The sequence below is a fragment of the Vulpes vulpes genome, chromosome 1, assembly GCF_048418805.1.
Source record: "Vulpes vulpes isolate BD-2025 chromosome 1, VulVul3, whole genome shotgun sequence".
Taxonomy (NCBI): domain Eukaryota; kingdom Metazoa; phylum Chordata; class Mammalia; order Carnivora; family Canidae; genus Vulpes; species Vulpes vulpes.
The window spans coordinates 15048435-15070205 of record NC_132780.1 but is presented as its reverse complement, the minus strand read 5'-3'; positions in this window follow the sequence as shown (position 1 = coordinate 15070205).

The window sequence follows — 21771 nt, the reverse complement described above, 5'->3', positions numbered from 1 at the left end:
GAGCATCTGTCTTCAACTCAGGTCGTGATACTGGGGTCAGGATCGAGTCCTGTATCAGGCTCCCCTCAAGAAGCCTGCTTCTCCCTCTGCCTGTGTCTCTGCGTCTCTATGTGTGTATCTCTCATGGATAAATAAATAAAATCTTTTAAAAAATATTAAAGTCCCTGGCCCTGGGTCTGAGGGGCTGGAGGCCTGGAGTCCTTGATCTGGGAGGAGATTGGGCATGGGGAGTTTAGCCCCCAGGGCTGGGACACACAGAGCCTTCTGGGGTGGGGGTATTGGATATGGGAGTGTCGGCTCCACAGGCACCTGTGTCTCCCAATCTTCTCAGGTGCTCCCAGCAACATCCTCACCTGTCCCCAGGGCTCTCCACTGCCAAGATGCCAGGACCAGCCAAACCAGCTGTGCCAGTTGGGCATCCCTGTGACCCCCCCCTTCCCTGCGGTGACTCCAGGAAGACCTGAGCCCAGCCCGAGGCCCAGGGCTGTGAGTAGGTGGGTGGGAGGCGGGCTCATGTAGGAGAACAGGATGCCCCAATTGCTGCTTCATCCTCTCGCCTGCCAGACCTGTCCTGCTCATCCCTCTCATCCCTGCTCCTTCCATCATCCTCCTGCCTTGGGCAAGGGGCGGCGCCTCCACTTCCTTCTGCGGATGACACTTCCTCTCTGGCCCTCCGTCCCCCAAAACCTGCTCCACCAAACATCTATCCTGTCCTTCCTGCTATTGTGTTCCATTGGTTCATTCAGCAACTCCTACGGAGTGCCTGTTCCTTGCCAAGCACTGTCCTAGGTGCCGGGGGTAGAGTGGTGAACCAAACCCGAGAACGCGTCATGGTGGGCTCAGTGATGACTCCACACCCTCATCCCAGGACAGATACGTGACCTCACACAGCATAAGGGACTTTGCAGAGGTGATCAAGTTAAGGGTATTCAGATGGGGAGGATGACCCTGGGTTCTTTGGGAGGGTTTGATGTCATCACAAGGGGCCTAGCAAGTGAAAGAGGGAAGCAAGAGGGTCAGAGTCAGAGAGAGATTTTGAGATGTTCCGCTGCTGGTTGTGGAGATGGAGGAAGGGGCCGTGAGCCAAGGGATGCAGGTGCCTCTAAGACCTGGAAAAGGCACAGAAACAAATCAGCCTCTGCAGCCTCTAGCAGAAACACAGCCCTGGACACATTTTGCTTTTAGCTTAGTAACAACTACTTTGGATTTCTGATCTCCAGAACTTCAAGATAATAAATTTGTGTTGTTTTATTTTCTATTTTATTTATGTTTTTTAGATTTTATTTATTTATTCATGAGACATACAGAGAGGCAGAGACATAGGCAGAGGGAGCCCGATGCGGGACTCGATCCAAGGACCCTGGGATCACAACCTGAGCCAAAGGCAGATGCCCAACCACTGAGCCATCCAGGCACCCCAATTTGTGTTGTTTTAAACCACTAGATCTATTGTCTTTTGCTACAGCAGCAATAAGGAACTGCTGTACTAGGGAAGGAGGATAAGGAGCAGCTAAAAATTATATAAATGGCAAGGAGTGAGAAACATTAGGAAAAAACTTAAGTCAGAAGAAGACGCTGGAGGGGATCCCCGGGTGACTCAGCGGTTTAGCGCCGCCTCAAGCCCAGGGCCTGATCCTGGAGACCCAGATCGAGTCCCACATCGGGATCCCTGCATGGAGCCTGCTTCTCCCTCTGCCTGTGTCTCTGCCTCCCTCTCTCTGTGTCTCTCATGAATAAATAAATAAAATCTTGAAGAAGAAGAAGAAGAAGAAGAAGAAGAAGAAGAAGAAGAAGAAGAAGAAGAAGAAGAAAGAAGAAGAAGAAGAAGAAGAAGAAGAAGAAGAAGAAGAAGAAAGAAGAAGAAAGAAGAAGAAAGAAGAAGAAGAAAAGAAGAAGAAGAAGAAAGAAGAAGAAGAAGAAGAAGAAGAAGAAGAAGAAGAAGAAGAAGAAGAGGAGGAGGAGGAGGAGGAGGAACACGGACCAGGGGCTGTCTTAGGCAGGTGGTCAGGGCTGGCCTCTCAGAGGAGGTGAGGTTCTGCAGAGGCCCGAAGGAGGAAGGGAGCTAGCTGGGTGGCTACCTCTGGGGGAGTGTGGTGGAGAGAAGAGCCCATGCAAAGACCTGTGGTAGGAGTGTGCCTCATGTGATGGCCACGTGGAAGAGGCCACTGTGTTTGGAGCAGAGGGTTTGAGGGGGGAGCTGGTGGTCTATACAGTGCCTCTGTGTCAGTTAGAAAAAGAACCTTCTTCCTTGAGTGAATTTGTTAAAGTGTTTGTGTATCATCACATTGCCTTCATCGTGGCATGTGGCTGCCCTGCAGGGAGTTTTCCAGATAAACATGCAAAGATTGTGCCAGGGAGGAAAGTAGGCAGGGTGAAGTATGAGGAGACGGGGACTCGGCCTTGAGTTAAATTGCAATTTTTTTTTTAAAAAGTAACCTCCACACCCAACGTGGGGTTCAAATTCATGACCCCGAGATCAAGCGTGGCATGCTCCACTGACTGAGCCAGCCAGGCGCCCCTGAATTGCAATTTTAACCCGAGGTGGTGACAATCTGAGCAAGCTGTTGAAGAGGGTGAGGGAAGGAAGGGCAGAAGGTCAGCAGGAGCAAAAAAGCAAAAGGTAGGAGGTGAGACCCTGCCTGCCAATGGGCAGAATGGAAGGACGGCAAGAGCTGGATGCGATCCCAGTTTTCCTCTGGGGCCCAGGACTGCTCCTCAGGCTCCCTCCCAGCCCAGGGAAACTGACACGCCTTGCACAATGCACAAACACAACCCTAGGGATACTCTAGTCATACCAAGAGATCTAGTCATAGTTTTATTGTATTTGTCAAACACTTACGTAGCACTCAGTGCCCCACACGCTGCCCAGAGAGCTGCACAGCTGCTCACTTAATCCTCGTGATGACCTTAGATGGCCTGCACCATTATCATCATCCCCATTTTTGACAGATGAAGGAACTGAGGCATGGAAAGCTAATGTGACTTGTCCAGCATGGATTTGAACCCAGCGTCAGCTTGGCTAGAAGAAGAAAAGATTGCATGGGTGTGTGCGTGTGTGTGTGTGTGTGTGTGTGTGTGTGTTTAATTTTAATTTTTTTTAAGATTTATTTATTTATGCATGGGAGACACAGAGAGAGAGGCAGAGACATAGGCAGAAAGAGAAGCAGGCTCCCTGTGGGGAACCCAATGCGGGACTCGATCCCAGGACCCTGGGATCACAACCTGAGCCAAAGGCAGAGGCTCAACCACTGAGCCACCTTTTGTTTAATTTTTAAAACATGTACATTACTTTTTAAAGTCATCTGTATCCCCAACGTGGGGCTCAAACTCACAACCCGGGAGATTAAGCATCACATGCTCCGCCGGCTGAATCAGCCAGTCGCCCCTCAAAGAAAAAAAGGTTTGCACATTGCCTGGCCCACAATAAATGCTTAATTAACAGTGGCTTGGGGTCGCCAATTGTCATCCTAGCTGCCCATCAGAATCCCTTTGGGGGCCTTTTTAAAGCCAATCCCTAGGTCAAGGAAGTCGGAACCTCTGGGGGTGGGGGGGGATGTCCAGGTGTAACAGCCTGTCTCTGTTGCTTGATGGTCCCTGGAGGAGGGATAGTGTCCACTTGCTTCACTACCAGGGACTCCTACTGAGGGGTTGGAGATTCTACTGGGAATAGTGGGTGGAAGCCAAGATGGGGCTCAACATCCCACAGCACACAAGGGGGCTCACGACAGAGCCATCCGGTCACAAATGTCAGCAGTGCCCAGGAGAGAAGACCTCCTGAAGACATATCTTCCAATTTTTGGGAAACACGGAGGCAGGTGGGTAGTCCAAGCTAAGGGAATCCACAGAGAAAGGGATGAATCCAGAAGTTGGGGCATTCCACTCAGGACACCGCACCAGGCTCTTCAGCTCCTCAGATGGGGAGCAGCTAAAGGGAAGGGCCGCATGAGTTATGCATTTCTCAAGACTGTCTGAATTAAGACTTTTGCATTTCACACCATGTAAACTTCACCCCATTTAAAAAGCTACAACTGTGAACAAACACTGAGCGGAGTGAATGATATACTTGCTGAAGGGTTGGGGTGAAATGCGCTGCTTTCTGCAACTCACTTAAATGAATCAAAAGATTAGATGCCTACTGTGATGTTGTAGTTTCTAATAAGAAATATGCGTGGGGCGCCTGGCTGGCCTGGTGGGAAGAGCATGTGACTCTTGATCTCCCAGTCGTGAGTTTGAGTCCTGCGTTAGGTGTGGAAATCACTTAAAAATAAAATCTTAAGGGGATCCCTGGGTGGCGCAGCGGTTTGGCGCCTGCCTTTGGCCCAGGGCGCGATCCTGGAGACCTGGGATCGAATCCCACGTCGGGCTCCCGGTGCATGGAGCTTGCTTCTCCCTCTGCCTATGTCTCTGCCTCTCTCTCTCTCTCTGTGACTATCATAAATAAAAATTAAAAAAAAAAATCTTAGGGATGCCTGGGTGGCTCAGCCTTGTTTCCGGGGTCCTGGGATCAAGTCCCGTATCAAACTCCCAGCAGGGAGCCTCCTCCCTCTGCCTATGTCTCTGTCTCTCTCTCTGTATCTCTCATGAATAAATAAATAAAATATTTTTAAAATTTTTTTAAAAGGGACGCCTGGGTGGCTTAGCGGTTTAGCACCTACCTTCGGCCCTGAGCTTGATCCTGGAGACTCGGAATCAAGTCCCAGATTGTACTCCCTGCATGGAGCCTGCTTCTTCCTCTGCCTGTGTCTCTGCCTCTCTCCGTGTGTCTCTCATGAATAAATAAATAAAATATTTTTAAAAATTTAAAAATAAGAAATGAATAAAACAAACAAAAGACTAAGGATATGGAGCAATCACGGCTTCACAGGGGTACACATAGGTCAAAACTTACCAAATTGTGCACTTTCAAACATGTATAGTTTATTGTTTATTGTCTCAGTAAAGCCATAAATCAATAAATAAAAACCATTCAATGACCTGTGTACTTTAAAAATTGAGCCTGGCACTTTTTTCTTTTTAAGCATCACACTGTGCTACAAACTTCAAAGTTGCTAAGAGACTAGGTTTTTATTGTACTTACCATGAAAAAGAAATGATAATAATGTGACATGATAGAGGTGTTAGATAAAGATGAAGCAAATCAATGCACAGGTACACCTTCAACTTACACAATGTTAGATGTCAATTGTATCTCAATTTAACAAATGGATGGACAGATGGACCATAAAGCAAACAGAATGAAACATTCTACACTGAACCTAAGGGTTGAGTGGTGTGGGGCACTCAGTGTCTAATCCTTTTGATTTTTCTGCACATTTGAAATATTTTATATTAAAATATGGGTGAGGAGCGCCTGGGCGGTTCAGTCTTATGCATCTGCCTTTGGCTCAGGTCATGATCTCAGGGTCCTGGGATAGAGCCCCCATCAGGCTCCCTGCTCAGCAGAGTCTGCTTCTCTCTCTTCCTCCGGCTCTTTCCCAGCTACTCTCTGTCTCACTCTCTCTCTCTGTCAAATAAATAAATAAAAATCTTTTAAAAATAATAATAAAATAAAATGTGGGTGAAGGGTGCCTGGCTAGATCAGTTGGTAGAGCAGGTGACTCTCAATCTTGGGGTTGTGGGTTCGAGCCTCACATTGGGTGTAAAGATTATTTAAAAATCCAAAATCTTTCAAAATCAATCAATAAAAAATAAGATGTGGGATAAAGAAGATAAAGGAAAACTTTCTCTACTTACAGCACGCTGACACACCAGAGGTGTGGGCTATCCTCTCCTCTCCCTGTACCCACCAATTCCCCGTCTCTCTGGAGGGACACCAGCTGGGTGTCCAACACTTCAATTCAGTTCTGACACTAACCACCTGGAGTCACCACAGACACCACAGATCAAGGGCTCAGTCCCTCCCCTCAAGACTGGCCCCCCACTTCAGATGCCACTCCCAGGTCCCCAGGTCTATCACCTGTAGCCCAACCAGCTACAAACCGAAGCTTCCCTCCCCTGTCTCCTTAGGTTCGATAACTTGCTATGGCCTCTCACAGACCTCAGGGAAACCCCTTTCTTGTATGTATCCGTTCATCGCAAAGGATTTTATAAAGGATCCAGATGAACAGCCAGATGAAGAGGAGCATGGGGCGAGGTCCAGAGGATCCAGGTGCAGCGGGAAGCCTAAGCCAAAGCCTTTACTGGGATTTATTCAGGGAAGGCAAGACAGGGCAGGCTGAACAGTTTAGGATTGGCTAAGTTCTTCCAATTCTGGTGGGCTTTGGGATACAGGAGTGGTCTCTAGTCACCTGGTTCCTGGTTCTGGGTGATCTTAGGCAGGGGAAATAGTGGATCAGTGTGACAGTTAGCTAAAGAGGGTGTTTTGGGGGCTATGGGCTCAGGGTTGGTGGGTTTGCATCTGGAAGATATGCTAGTAGACAGGTTGTTATCTTTAAGGGTGAGCAAGCCTGGGTGGGGGGATCTGTAAGGCACCCCAAAATGTCAACACAAGATACAAAAACATATTTAAGTGATTAATATGCTTATAAATGTGTTCTCTTGCATGGCAAAAGGGACTTTGCAGGTGTGGTTAAACTAAGGATCTCGAGATAGAGATTATCCTGGATTATCCAGGGGGGTCAACATAATCACAAGGGTCCCTGTAAGAGGGAGGCACAGGTAGACTTGACACACACAGAAGAGGAGGGGGTGGTGTGGTGAAGACAGAAACAAAGATTGTCCTAGAAGCTGCAAGAGTCAAGGAAATGGATTCTTCCCCAGAGCCTGCAGTGGGAACCCGCCCACCTCCATTTAACACCCTAAGACTCATTTCAGACTTCCAGCCTCCAGAACTCTAAGAGAATAAATGTGTGTTGTTTTAAGTCACTTAGTTTGTGGCAACTTGTTGCAGCAGCTGTAGGAAACTAATACAGTTGGTCTATTTCAGGGTTGAATGAGAAGGAGGAAACCAGCGATAGGGACATGCCTGGGATGGGACAAGCCACAGTTAATTGTGACGCTCCAAGCCTCTGGCATCAGAGACCCTGTCCCCTCACCTATTTTTTGCTCCTCTTCAGTAAAATCAAGGGACTAGGGTTCTGGAACCTAGAGACACAGTTCCAGTCTTGTCTCAGATTCCCAAAACTCCACTCGGTGTCTCTCACTGCATAGAGTCCCTGGCAGGATGGAGGAACAGGGCATCAGTGACCTGTATCCTCATCCTCAGACCTGCAGGTGGGAATCCCAAGACAAGACCAGGTCACCCTTAACACACCAGGGGCTCGCCAGAGGGGGGACAGAGGCATTTAGTCTATCAGACCAGGGCTGTCCCAACTTGACTTCCAGAAAAATGGGGTGCAAGTTGCATCCTTAGAATTCACACCTTAGGGACACGTGGGTGGCTCAACGGTTGAGCATCTGCCTTTGGCTCAAGGTGTGATCCCGGGGTCCTGGGATCGAGTCCCACATCAGACTCCCTGCAGGGAGCCTGCTTCTCCCTCTGCCTCTGTCTCTGTCTCTCTGTGTCTCTCATGACTAAATACATAAAATTAAAAAAAAAAAGAAATCACACCTTATTTTCGTGTTCATGCAAACACAGCCTCAAAATGGAACACCCAACAATTGTGGAGGAGGAAGAGAGCTCAGTGGTCATGGAGGGCCATGTGGCAGGGTCTGTTAACATTTAAATATGTGCTCTCTTCTTCAGAATGGCAACTTTTCTGGATCTCCCCCAGAGAAGCATGGGCACAGAACCCCAGGCAGGACTTTCAGGGATGCTCATCACCGTATTCTTATCATGGCAGAAGATTGGAAATGATCCAGACGCTATCAGTAAGAAAATAATTAAATAAGCCAGGACTTTGTGAGTGTGGCATGGCATGTGATTCAAAAAGCAAAGCAGGTGCTAGTGATAGAGTCAGCCCTGGGAGGCGTGTGAACAAAAGCAAGTGAGGGTACAATTCATACAGCACAATGTCCGATGATGTGGGAAACAGAGGCAGAAGGGAATTTATGAAATTTCCTTACTACCCATAGCCCATTGGCAAGTCCTTGAAACAGGCAGAGTGATCTTCCTCTAGGAACTCGATGTTCATACTTTGCTAAGGGCAAAAGTCTATCTTAGCCCAACTCTCAGGATCCTGTAAGTCTACTTTAACATATAAAAATTCCTTTATAGGGCATCCTGGGTGGTTCAGTGGTTTAGCATCTGCCTTTGGCCCAGGGCGTGATCCTGGAGTCCCGGGGTCGAGTCCCATGTCGGGCTCCCTGCATGGAGCCTGCTTCTCCCTCCGCCTGTGTCTCTGCCTCTCTCTGTGTGTGTCTCTCATGAATAAATAAATAAAATTTTAAAAATTAAAATAAAATAAAAATTCCTTTATAAATCTCCTTTATCGGGGCACCTGGGTGGCTCAGTGGTTGAGCATCCACCTTTGGCTCAGGTGGTGATCCTGGGGTCCTGGGATCAAGTCCCACTGCCTATGCCTTTGTGTCTCTCTTGGTGTCTCTCATGAATAAATAATTAAAATCTTCAAAAAAAAAGTTTCCTTTATCTCTAAACACCCTAAGATACCTGTTGACGATCATCCCCCAAGCGTATGACCCACCGATCTACATCTGAAGGGTCTCATGACTCAGGTTTTATTAGACAGTTATAAATGACCCTTTCCCAACAACAGCTAGTCCCCTTAAGGTCCTGGAAACCTTGCTTCCAAATGCTTGGGAGGCTGTGCTGTCCCTAACCCCCTCCCAGACTAACAGTATGTAATGGGCCACTGCTCATGACCCCAGGGTAGCTCCTTCTACCCACTGGTCCTGTCCCCCTGCTTTAATAAAACCACCTTTTTGTATCAGAGATGTCTCAAGAATTCTTTCTTGGCCTTTGGCTTCAAAACCTAACATCTTTTTCTACATCGTGCAATGCTTAGATGAAAAAAATCTGCAGAAGTCTATGTTTGTGAAGGTTCAAATGTATGGGAAATATATAGGGATGAAACCTGCGAGGGGACACATCCAATAGAAAAGAGCGGGTCCCCAGGAAAGGGGTTGAGTGGCCAAGGGCACTTCTTCTATGAAGTTGAAGGGGCAGGATTAACCTCTAGGGGTCTGGTCCTCCATCAAGAAATAACCAGGAGTAACACACTGAGACACATTTATTTTTTATTTTTTAAAGATTTTATTTACTTATTTGAGATAGAGATAGAAAGACAGAGCGTGAGTAGGAGGAAGAGCAGAGGGGGAAGCAGATTCTCTGCTGAGCGGGGAGTCAGATGTGGGGCTCGATCCCAGGACCCCAGGCCCATGACTGAGCTGAAGGCAGACGCCCAACTGGCTGAGCCACCCAGGCAGCCCACTGAGACGCATTCATTTCCAGGCTTTATCTTTGTAAAACTGTGTTATTAGAATTCTCTTCTTGTCTCCAATTTCATATATATATGTATATATATATGTATATATTATATATACATATATAATCCACAGTATATATAATCCTCAGTATATATAATCCTCTTTATGTTATCTGTGTATATATATAAAATATACTATATATAGTACTTTTATATACACACATATATATAATATGGACTACACACACACACACACACACACACACACACACACACTGCTAGTCCTCTCTAGCAGGATAATACTGCATATGTCGTTTTCATATCTCACTGTTTTACACATTATTTTAAGCATAATAAGCATTTGCTGTGGTGCTTCAAGCTCTTCATAAACACAACTTTTAATGCCTGCTTAAGAGTCTATGGGTAGATTATAATTTACTTCCCGATATCCTGTTGTTGGCCATTTGGTCCATTCCCAAGTTTTCACTGGGATAATTTTGTTTGTGCTTAGCATTCTTTCTGAAATTTGCTTTTTTAGATTTATTTTTTGATTTTTAAAAAATATTATTTATTTATTTATAGAGACACACAGAGAGAGAGAGAGAGGCAGAGACACAGGCAGAGGGAGAAGCAGGCTCCATGCAGGGAGCCCGACATGGGACTCGATCCGTGGTCTTCAGGATCACACCCTGGGCTGAAGGCGGCGCTAAACCGCTGCGTCACCGGGGCTGCCCCTTGTTTTTTTGTTTTTTTGTGTGTGTGTGTGTGTTTTTTAAGATTTTATTTATTTATTCATGAGAGACACACACACGCACAGAGAGAGAGAAAGAGAGAGAGAGAGGCAGAGACACAGGCAGAGGGAGAAGCAGGCTCCATGCAGGGAGCCCAACGTGGGACTGGATCCCGGGTCTCCAGGATCACATCCTGGGCCAAAGGCAGGCGCTAAACCTCCGAGCCACCTAGGCATTCCTGCTGCCATTTTTTTCTATAGCCTTTTCCAATAGTTTAAAAATTATGAATGGGGGGAATCCCTGGGTGGCTCAGCGGTTTAGTGCCTGCCTTCGGCCCAGGGCATGATTCTGGAGTCCAGGGATCGAGTCCCACGTTGGGCTCCCTGCATGGATCCTGCTTCTCTCTCTGCCTGTGTCTGCCTCTCTCTCTCTCTATGTCTATCATGAATAAATAAATAAAATCTTTAAAAAAATAAAAAATAAAAATTATGAATGGTTTTCCATTCAAACAGAATGGAAACAGAAGCATATTATACAGCACTTCTGCATCCTGCTTATTTTTACTTAATATAACATAAAAACAATGTCCCATTTCATTTAAAATGAGTGCATGATATTCCATAACAATACTGTTTCATAATTTACACAGCCTATAAAGTTTATTCTTATAAATGTGTTATATCCAATTCTGTGGAAATTGTGTTATATCCAAAAAAAAAAAAAAAAAAAGGCTGTTACAAATAATGCAAGAGGAAAAATCTTTGTGCTTAAACTTTTGGGTAGATCTTATGTTATTTTCCTAGAAGAGAGTCCCAGGAATGGAATACTGGATAAGAGTGCCAGGTCAGCTTCTAGAAAGATTGAAATAATCTCCATGCGTTCATAATAAGTGCGGTATGGCAGGATCTGTGTCCCCAGATTTTGCTATCATTGAATGCTATCATTCTATTAGAGCTTTGCTCATGCATAAGTGAATGGTTGAATCTTGTTTTCATATATTTATATATATATATATATAATCTATACATAATATACATATAATATATATTATATACCCACTCAATGAGCTACAAAATAGTTATTGAGCACCTGCTGCACGGCTAGCTCTGCTCTAGATGCAGGGAAACAAAATAGACTCATGTTCTAGGGGGTGTGGAAAGGGGTGATGGGCAGCCAACAAATTAATAAATAACTGGACTAGGGCATCTCAGAGAGCGATACGTACCTTTAAGAGAGCTCACAATGAAAATAAACGTGTTATCAAAAGTTTGTAATCCACCATAGTCCTGCCTTTTGACTTACCGGTTTCCATCCTTAGCCCATTTTTATCAGCATAGCAGTGCTTCATATCCTATTCCCTTTTTTCCCTCCCTTCCCCCATGCTCAGCATTTTCTATTTCTTCACACTTCATCACACCTAGGGCAAAAACAATGGTGGTATCCTGTATTGAACATCTGCTCCGTGACAATGATTCTACTAAATGTCTTACCCTCTTTATCTCAGGCAATTTTGCCGGGTTGGTGTCCCCTTCACTTCATAGATACAAGTCGAGGTGCAGAGAGGTTAAGCAACTCTCCCAAAGCCACATAGCTTTGGTGGCACAGCTGGGATTCAAACACAGGCAGCCCAGGTTCCTCCTCACCGGGCAATTTTGTTCCTAAAAAGCCTGAGATACAAGTTATCTTATTTGATAATTTGCTTCCCTGGCAACAGTAACTTTTTTTTAAGGTTTTTTTTTTTAAGATTTTATTTATTTATTCATGAGAGACACACACACACAGAGGCAGAGACACAGGCAGAAGGAGAAGCAGGCTCCATGCAGGGAGCCCGATGTGGGACTTGATCACACCCTGAGCTGAAGGCAGACCCTCAACCACTGAGCCACCCAGGCATCCCTTTTTTAAAGTTTTTAATTAGGCTACAATGTACATAGAAAAGAGAACATGGTTCAGTAGTGGGCAGCATGGTGAATTAATTCTAAGTGGACACACCAATTATCCAGCACCCTGATCAAGAAACAAAAAGAATCCTGGCTCTTATGCCCTGCAGTGTCCTTGCCAAGCTAATCATGCCCATGACTCCTCATATCTGGTAATCATATTTTAATTGCCAGCTCTGGATTACTAAAAGGCATACTTACAAGATGCTTTGTCAAGTCAGTGGAGGATCATCAGCACTGATACTCCTCTTTTTCCTTTATGCTAAATTGTACAACAAAACCCACACCTTTTTATTCTTGCATTCAGACCGTAGCCTCTTGGTCTCATTTAAATTAAAAGCAGATGTACAAACACACAAGCATGAAGCCAGACAGTGACCTGGGGACGCCTGGACAGATGTATAAATGGCACCAAGATCACCAGCAGCAGAGCAGCATGGTCCCCTTGAGGCTGTCATCAGCCAGTGGGGAACATTTCCACCACAACTTTGGAAGCTACGTCGAGTGTCACAGACAAATGGGGCTGGGTGATAATCAGTTATTTTAACCACTTGTGATATGGATCCCAGATAGCAACAGGCAACCTCTGAGACACCCCCAATAACCTCCACCGCCTAGCGTTCATGTCTGTGTCCTCTCCTACACAATTGCATTAAATTTAAATAACTAAGTGACTGATGGCAGTTCTAGGGCACTAACAAGCCCACCTAAGGGTCACCTGACAATCTAGGTACGGGCAGATGAAGTTGTTTTTTTTGTTTGTTTGTTTTTGTTTTTTTTTTTCAGATGAAGTTTTTTACTGTAAAGGGCCAGATGAATATTTGAGGCTTTGCGGTCACATGGTCTCTGTCACAACTACTCACCTCTGCTGTTGTAGTGCAAAGGGAGCCATAGACAATGCGTAAATGAATAGGCATGGCTGTGTTCCAATAAATCTTTATTTATAATAGCAAGCAATGGGCTGAGTTTGGCCAGTGGGCCATAATTTGCTAACCTACTCTACAAGAATATACCTTTTCTTGACTATTTATTCTTTTTTTAAAAAGATTTTATTTATTTTTTCATGAGAGACACACAGAGAGAAGCAGAGACATAGGCAGAGGGAGATGCAGGCTCCCTGCAGGGAACCTGATGCAGGACTGGATCCCAGGACCCCAGGATCACGACCTGAGCCAAAGGCAGAGTCTCAACCCCTGAGCCACCCAGGTACCTTGGTACTGTGATTTGTTTCCTACATTTGCAATTGTATGTTATCCGCTGCTGCGTAACAAGCCACTGCAAAACTCAGAGCTCAAAACAATAGCGATCAAAACAACAAGAACAAATAGTGATCATTTATTTTGCTCTTGAATCTGCCCCTTAGATGGTGCTCAATGGAGACAGCTCATCATCGAACCATGTGACAACTCTTCCAGAAACTGGGGGGGGGGGGGGGGGGGCATTTTCAAGATGGCTCTCTCACGTGGCTGGCAAGTTGGCACAGGCTGTTGGCTAGCAGCTCAGATGGGGGTGGGGGTTAGGGGTCCTCAGGTCCTCTTCATGTGAGCCTCCCCAGATACCCTTGGGCTTCCTCACAGTAGAGGCTGAATTCTAAGAGATTGCCCCAAGAGAGCAAGGCAGAGTGCCCGGCACCTTTATCATCTAGCTTCAGAAATTGCATGGCATCCCTTCCTTTGAGCTCTGATGACTGAGGTAGTCACCCAGGTTCAAGGGTAGGACACAGAGTTTGTCTCCCAATAAGGAAGGGGCAGCAGAAAGTTCTGGAAGAGCTTGTGAAATGGGAGGTACCTTTGAGGTCATCTTTGGGAAATACAATCTTTCACAAAAATGCTAGATTTCAGCAGGAGCTTCCTAAAGAGAAGGATGTAATTCTTTTTTCTTGTCCAAGTTTGTGGACTCCGTAAATTTGATCTACAAACCTTCAGTGGGTCTCTGGACCCCACACTAAGAACCCTTGAGCCCAAGGTTGGTGAGTTCAGGCATGAAAACTTCAAGGCGGGTAGGTGAGGTGTTATCTTATAAACAACAGTTCTGGCATATGTCGTTCATTTGTTCAACAAATATTTATTGAGCTAGTTTCTGGGGAGACGATTACAGTCAAAACCAACACAGCCCCTGCTTGCCTGGTGTGTACAGTGGATGGAGGTGGGAGGCCACATACATAAGACAGTGGAGCAGAAAGTTAGAGGAAGTTGGTCCTGATGGCTCTGCGGACTCCCCACAACATCCCCAGACCGTTGCCTTCCAGACTTCTTTAATGTGAGTGTGAAATAAGCTTCCATCTTATTTAAGCCACTGCTATTTCTGGGCTACCAGTAGCTACCCAATTTCTAATGGGTAGCTGTGGCTCTGGCTCATTACCCCCTCACTCCACACAAGGCACACGCACATACCTGTGTCTTGTACTCTGGATGCTCCAAACTGCTCCCTGACCTCTCACACCTCCTTGCCTTCATATCTGTTGAGCTCTCATTCTGGAAAGCCCTCCCATCTGTCTTCATATCCACCTGAGAAATACCTGGCCTCCTCAAAGCCCAAGTGTCAACTTCTCTGTTTCCCTTAATGATGCACAACTCCTGCTCTGGTAGGAACATTTGCTCCCACCTCTGTCCACAACACTGGCATAAACTTTTGTTTGCATCCTAAGCGTTATCTAAGTTTTTATTTTTTATTTATTTATTTTTTGCATTATCTAAGTTTTTAAATTGACAATAAAAATACAGAGAAATAGGAGCACCTGGGTGGCTTATTAGTTAAGCATCTGTTTTTGGCTCAGGTCATGATCTTGGGATCCTGGGATGGAGGCCACATCAGAGATCTCTGCTCAGCAGGGAGTCTGCTTCTTCCCTCTTCCTCTGTGATATCTCTTGCTCTCACTCTCTCTCAAATAAATAAGACTAAAATCTATCTATCTATCTATCTATCTATCTATCTATCTATCTATCAATCATCTATCTCTCTATCTATCTATCTATCTAAACACAGTGTGTATGAACACTTCCCTCTTTAAAATGTTCCGGATATCTATTGTACAACATAGTACTTGTAGTTGACAATATGGTATTGTGTATTTACAATTTTGATAAAAGTGTAGATCTTTTGTTAAGTATCCTCACCACAAAAACACAAATAGAAATAAAAATAAAAATAAAAACAAAGAGGGGATCCCTGGGTGGCTAAGCAGTTGAGCACCTCCCTTTAGCCCAGGGTGTGATCCTGGAGTCCCAGGATTGAGTCCCGCATCGGGTTCCCTGCATGGAGCCTGCTTCTCCCTCTGCCTGTGTCTCTGCCTCTCTCTCTCTCTCTCTCTGTGTGTCCCTCATGAATAAATAAATAAAATATTTTAAAAATAAAAATAAAAACAAAGACAAACCACATACATAAAGGGACATGAGGAAAGCCTTGGAGGTGATGATATTATCACCTGGACTGCAGTGATGGTAACATGAGTCTATATGTATGTTCAAACTCACCAAATTGTACACATTATGTGAAGTTTTTGTATACCAGTTATATGTCAAGAAAGATGGGGAAACTTGAGTGGGTTACATATACCAGAACAGAAGACAAAATTCAAATGATACAGGCCTCACATTTCATGCCCATCCCCAAATTTCTTTGTTTGTTTTATATCCTTGAATACTTTTTTCTCAGCATGTCTATGTATGTGCCTCAAAAAGTAGCTTTGGATTGTTGTTGTCTTCTCCTTTTTTTCTTTTATAAATAGTATCACACTGCACTAAATGTTCTGTAACTTGGGTTTTTCAGTTGACAATACATCTTAGAACTCTTTCTGTCAGTCCACAGCTCCTTCTCATTTTTAAAAAAGATTTTATTTATTTATTCATGAGAGATACAGAGAGAGAGAGAGAAAGAGAGGCAGAGACACAGGCAGAGGGAGAAGCAGGCTCCATGCCAGGAGCCCCACTCCCTACCAATGATCATTGAGGTAGCTTCCAATTTTTTTGGCTTTTACATCAATGATAGTCAAAGACAAATGACAGAGAGAGGACCTGGGAAGTGGAGGTGTGGCTTCAGATTCTATAGACAAACCCACACAAATCTCTCTCTCTCTTGCTAGATAAAATCCAGCAGGCATGTCTGGATTTGGTGGCATAGCCCATGGGTGCACCGCCTTCAGGCCTAGGGTCAAGCCCCAGCCCTGTCTCTTCCTGTGTTTGTGGCTGTGGGCCAGGTTCATGAGCTCTCTGAGCTTCTGTTTTCTCTTGTGTAAAATGGGCTGATAACAATACCTGCCTTTGAGGGCTTTTAGGACAACATCTAAGGCCTGGTGAGTGGTCAGCTTGGTATAAACACTCAAGCTGGGTGCCTGGGTAGTTTAGTCAGTTGAGTGTCTGCCTTCAGCTCAGGTCATGATCCCGGGGTCCTGGAATTGAGCCCAGCATTGGGTTCCCTACTTAGTGGAGAGCCTGCTTCTCCCTCTGCCCCTGCCCCTCCCCCTCTGCTCTCCCTATCTCTCTCTCACATAAATAAACAAAATATTTTTTTTAAATGAAGTAAAATAGTGGCAGTAATACTGCTTTCCTTGCTGCTTCTTTCCTGTGTCCCCACCAACTGGCTTGCTGGGATGGAGGCCTGTAGTCGCAGAATGAGTAAATGGATGAGGGAAGGAGGGGGTAAATTTGGTTTGAGGCAGCATAGTGGCTCATGGAATATCCCTCCCTGAGTCCCTCACAGCCCTGTGGCCCTCTGATTCCAAAAAGGAGGAGGCAGCTGTATGCCCGATCCTGGTCACCCTGGGCAAGGGCCCCTCCCCACCCCATGGATGCTCAGCCACTTGGCTCAGCAGACAAGACCTCCTGGCAACCTCACTCCTGCTGCCTGCTTCGGCCCTTCCCCCTGTCACCCCAGGATCACCCTCCAATCACCACACACAATTCCTGAGCACCTCCTGCACACAGACATCAGGGCGAGAGCTGGAAACAAGATAAGCGAAGACCCTGCTCTAATGGGCTCCATAAACAAATGTGCAGCCTGAAACCAGGCAGAGCTATGCACGGTGGAAAAAAACAAAAAAAAAAAGGCCAAGGTTTGGAGAAGGCCAGAATTGGGGCTGCAGCTTTGGTGGCTGGGTAGGGATGCCCTCCAGGAAGGTCACACGTGGGCAGAGCTGAAGCAAGGAGCTCAGCCAAGTGGAGATCTAGGGAAAGGACATTCCCTAGAGAAAAAGAGCCAGTGCAAAAGCCCTGGGGCAGTTTCCTACTTACACTCTGTGATTCAAGGAACAGGAACGAGGCCTGTGTGGCTGGAGGAGGGGAGGGAGGGGAACCAGGCCAAAGATGAGAGCAGAGAACTATTGAGGGGCAGACCATTTAGGGCCTTGGGTTAGGGGCCGTGGGGTTAGGAGCCAAAGGGCTTTTACTCCGAGTGGGATGCGAGCTCTAGGACAGTTGGGAGCAGAGGGGGACGTGACCTGACTTAGGCATTAGCAGGCTTTCCTGGCTGCTGTAGCAAGAAGACACTGTGTACGTGCATGGGGCCAGAGGAAGGAGGCCCCTAGGCAGGCTACTGCACCAGTCCTAGCAAACTGTGATGGTGGGAGCAGAGGTGGTGAGAGGTGGTCAGGCTCTGGGAATATTTTGAAAGCAGAGCCAGCTGACGGATCGGGTGTGGGGGTGTGAGAAAAAGGCAGGATTTGACAATGACTGTGAGGTTTGGGTGCGAGCCACTGACCTGGGGGAAGCAGTGGGTGGGGCGGGTGGAAGTCTCCTAAATGTTTCAAGCTGTCTCACACCTCCAGACCTTTGTGCACTCTATCCCCTCGGCCTGGAATGCCCTCCCTTCTCGATTTCCCACCCCATTCTCAGCCTCGCCCCTGCTCCTGTTACACCTGAGCCCAAATACCACCCTCTCCAGAAGCTTCTCTTTCAGAAACCCTGGCGCAGCGCCGAGTGGGTGACTCTCGAGTGGCTGGGCAGGGGCCGTGGCTTTAATCCAGCAGCAAATGCATCAACAGGAAATGACCTCGAATTCTTTTCTTTCTTCGGCGGTTATTTATTGTGCCAGAAACTCTAGCAGGCAATAGGAAAAGAGCAGGGAACAGGAAAGATGGGTCCCCTGCCCCCATGGGGCTCTACTGGGAGAGATGACAATAACCAAAGCAAAGAATCAAAGATCTAGTGGGTCAAATGGTGAAGGAGAAAGAAAGAGCGATTCCACAGATAAGATGAAGAGGATGCAGTTATTAATAAGGTGGTCAGGGAGGGCTTCCTGAGGAGGTGACATCTGAGCACAAACTGAAAGGAGGTGAAGGAGGAGACCAGCGGATAGCAGGGAAGAGGGAACAGCAAGTGCAAAGGCCCTGGGGTAGGACTGACGTAGAATATGGGAGGCCACTGGAAGTTCATCTGGCCAGAGTACATGAGATGTGCAAAGAGAGTAGGACCTGAGGTTCAGAGGGAATGGAGGGAGTTGAGGACCAGTGTGAAGACTTTGCTTTTACTCTGAGTGGGAGCCATGGAAGGGTTCTGAGCAGAGGAGGGACGGGATCTGATTCAAGTTTCAACAGGATCTCCATGATTGCAGCAATAATAATTGACATTTGGTGAGCACTTCCTACTAACCAAGAGATATGTGAAGTGCTTTGTACCAATGATGTCGGCAGAAGCTCCATCCATCTATCCAGTTGTCTGAGCCATGTAGACACTTCCTTCTCCCTCAGGCCCCGCGCCCGAACCATTACCAAGATGGTACAGTCTTCTGCCCAGTTTTTCAACAGCTGGATTGAGATAGAATTCATTCACCACACGACCGGCCCCCTTAAACAGTAAATTCAGGGGATCCCTGGGTGGCTCACGGGGATTTCTGGGTGGCTCAGCGGTTAAGCATCTGCCTTCGGCCCAGGACGTGATCCTGGAGTCCCGGGATCGAGTCCCATGTCAGGCTACCTGTGTGGAGCCTGCTTCTCCCTCTGCCTGTGTCTCTGCACCTCTCTCTCTCTCCGTGTCTCTCATGAATGAATAAATAAAATCTTAAAAAAAAACACACAGTAAATTCAGTGGGTTTTAGTAGATTCAGCAGGTTGTGTAACCATCACCACCATCATCAATTTTAGCCTGCGCTCACCATCCCCAGTGAGAAATCCTTTAGTTCCTCTCATCCCAAGGCAACCCCTAACTTACTTTCTATCAGATTTGGCTATTCTGGACATTTTCCTCTAAATGGAATCCTAAGGGTGCCTGGGTGGCTCAGTTAGAGACCATGTAACTCTTGATCTCAGGGTCATGAGTTCGAGTCCCACGTTGGTGTAGAGATTACTTAGATAAATAAACTTAAAAAAAAAAAAAAGACATTCATCCAATAAGTATGTATTAAGATCTTCTTGCACCCAGCACTGGGCTAGGCACTGAGGGTATAGCAGTGAACAAATCAAAGTCCTTGGGACGCCTGGGTGGCTCGTGATTGAGCATCTACCTTCTGCTCAGGGTGTGGTCCGGGGGTCCTGGAATCAAGTCCCACATTGTGCTCCCCATGGAGAGCCTGCTTCTCCCTCTGCCTGTGTCTCTGCCTCTCTCTGTGTCTCTCACGAATAAATACATAAAATCTTTAAAAAAAATAAAAAATAAATGGAATCCTACAAGAAGTGGCCATTGGTGTCTGGCCTCTTTCACTGGGCACAGAGGTTTCCACGTTCCTTCCTGTAGTGGCGCCCATCACAAATTCACCCCCTTGTGTGGCTGGAAGATGCTCCATCGTCTGGATCTACCGAGCTTCCTCCGCCCGCCTCTCAGCTGATGGACATTTGGGTTCAGGCTGCTCCGAATCGAATCGTGCTGCTGGGAACACGCAGGCACAGGTGCTTGTGTGGACGTGTGTTGTCACCGCCCGCGGGTGGATACCCAGCAGGGGCCTTGCTGGACCTCGGAGGAATTCTGATTTCACTGTTGAGGCGCCGCCAGACCACCGTCTAAAGCGACTGCATGGTTTCCACCAGCTGTGTGAGGGCTCCGACCTCCCCACGTCCTCACAGACGCCTGTGATTGTCCTGCAGCCACTTGTTCCCCTCGGCACCCACTGCCAGTTAGCGGGCTGGGGCTGCCACCGTCTCTCACCTGCACCTGGAAGTCCCTGGGCTTCCAGTTCCCACCTCGTCCTTCCTCGTCTTTCCTCTTTCCTCCTACCGTTGATCAGAGGGAACCTGTTAGCTCTGAGGTCGGATCCTGTCCCTCCTCAGCTCAGGACTCTTCCAAATCTCCCCATTGGCTGAGAATAAAGCCCAAATCCTCACCCTCTGGCCCAGTGACTGGTTCCTGTTCACCTCTCTGACGTTACTCCTGTCCCTACTTCCCTCCCCATTCAGTCCCAGCCACGCCAGCCTCCTATGCACTTCTTGAGGCCCCAAGGGCTGTCCAGCCTCATAGCCACCCCCCACCCCCTCACCCCCGTGCTATTCCCTCTGCCCCAGTACTCTCTTCGCTCTGCTCCCTCCCCAACTCTTTCCTTCCCCTCTCAGATCTGGGCTTTACCATCACCTTCCTAGAAAAGCCTCCCGACTCTTCCCCAGCCTAAATCACACACCTTAATCCTCTCCCCCGATGCATTTAACAGGTTTTTTTGTTTTTAGATTTTATTTATTTATTCATGAGAGACACACAGAGAGAGGCAGAGACACAGGCAGAGGGAGAAGCAGGCTCCCTGCCGGGAGCCTGATGAGGGACTGGATCCTGGGACCCCAGGATCACGCCCTGAGCAGAAGGCAGATGCTCAACCACTGAGCCAGCAGGTGCCCTGCATTTAGCACAGTTTAGAGTTGAGTGACCATTTGCCCAGTGGCCACCTCACCCTAGGCAGGTTTCCGTGCAGATGGGTGAGCATCAGTGCCTGGCCCATGAGGACAGCAAACTAACTACCCATTCTCACTTCAACCCCATCAACAACCACCTCCTACCTTCCTCTCTGCATGCACAGTTCCCTCTGTCCAAACACACTGTTCCCTCTCCTTTCCTCTGGCTGACTCCCACGGGGCTTCAGTTTCATGTTACTTTCTCCCGACAGTGACAGTATTTCAGTTTTACTGTGACAAGGTGAATGAATGAATGAATGAATGGATTGATGATTTTCTTGTGCCTGGGACATACATATAGACAAAAAGCAGCAGCTCCTAAGCCTTCACGTTCTTAAAATTATGAAGGACCCCACAGGGCTATTATTTCTGGGGGTTATGTCTATTGATATTTACCATGTTAAAAATTAAAACTGATAAATGTTTGCAATATTTATTATCACATTTTAAAATGACAATAATAGGGGGGATCCCTGGGTAGCTCAGCGGTTTGGCGCCTGCCTTCGGCCCAGGCTGTCACCCCGAGGTCCCGGGATCGAGTCCCGCATCGGGCTCCCGGCATGGAGCCTGTTTCTCCCTCTGCCTGTGTCTCTGCCTCTCTCTCTCTCTATCTGTGTGTGTCTCTCATGAATAAATAAATAAATCTTAAAAAAATAAAATGACAATAATAAACCCATTGTGTTAATTTATAAACCTATGTTAATAAAAATAATAAGTTTTCCAGACAAACAAACAAGCAAACAAAATGAATGAGGCACCTGGCTGGCTCAGAAGAGCAAGAGACTCTGGATTCTAGGGTTGTGAGTTCGAGCCCCACATTAGCTGTAGTGATTACTTAAATAAATAAAACTTTAAAAAAATTTTAATAATGAAGTTAGTGAGAAGAGTGGCATTGTTTTTTGTTTGTTTTTTACCGTTTTGCAAGTATATCTGTAATGCTTGGCTCAGCAGAAGATTTGTGCCTTGTACCTACT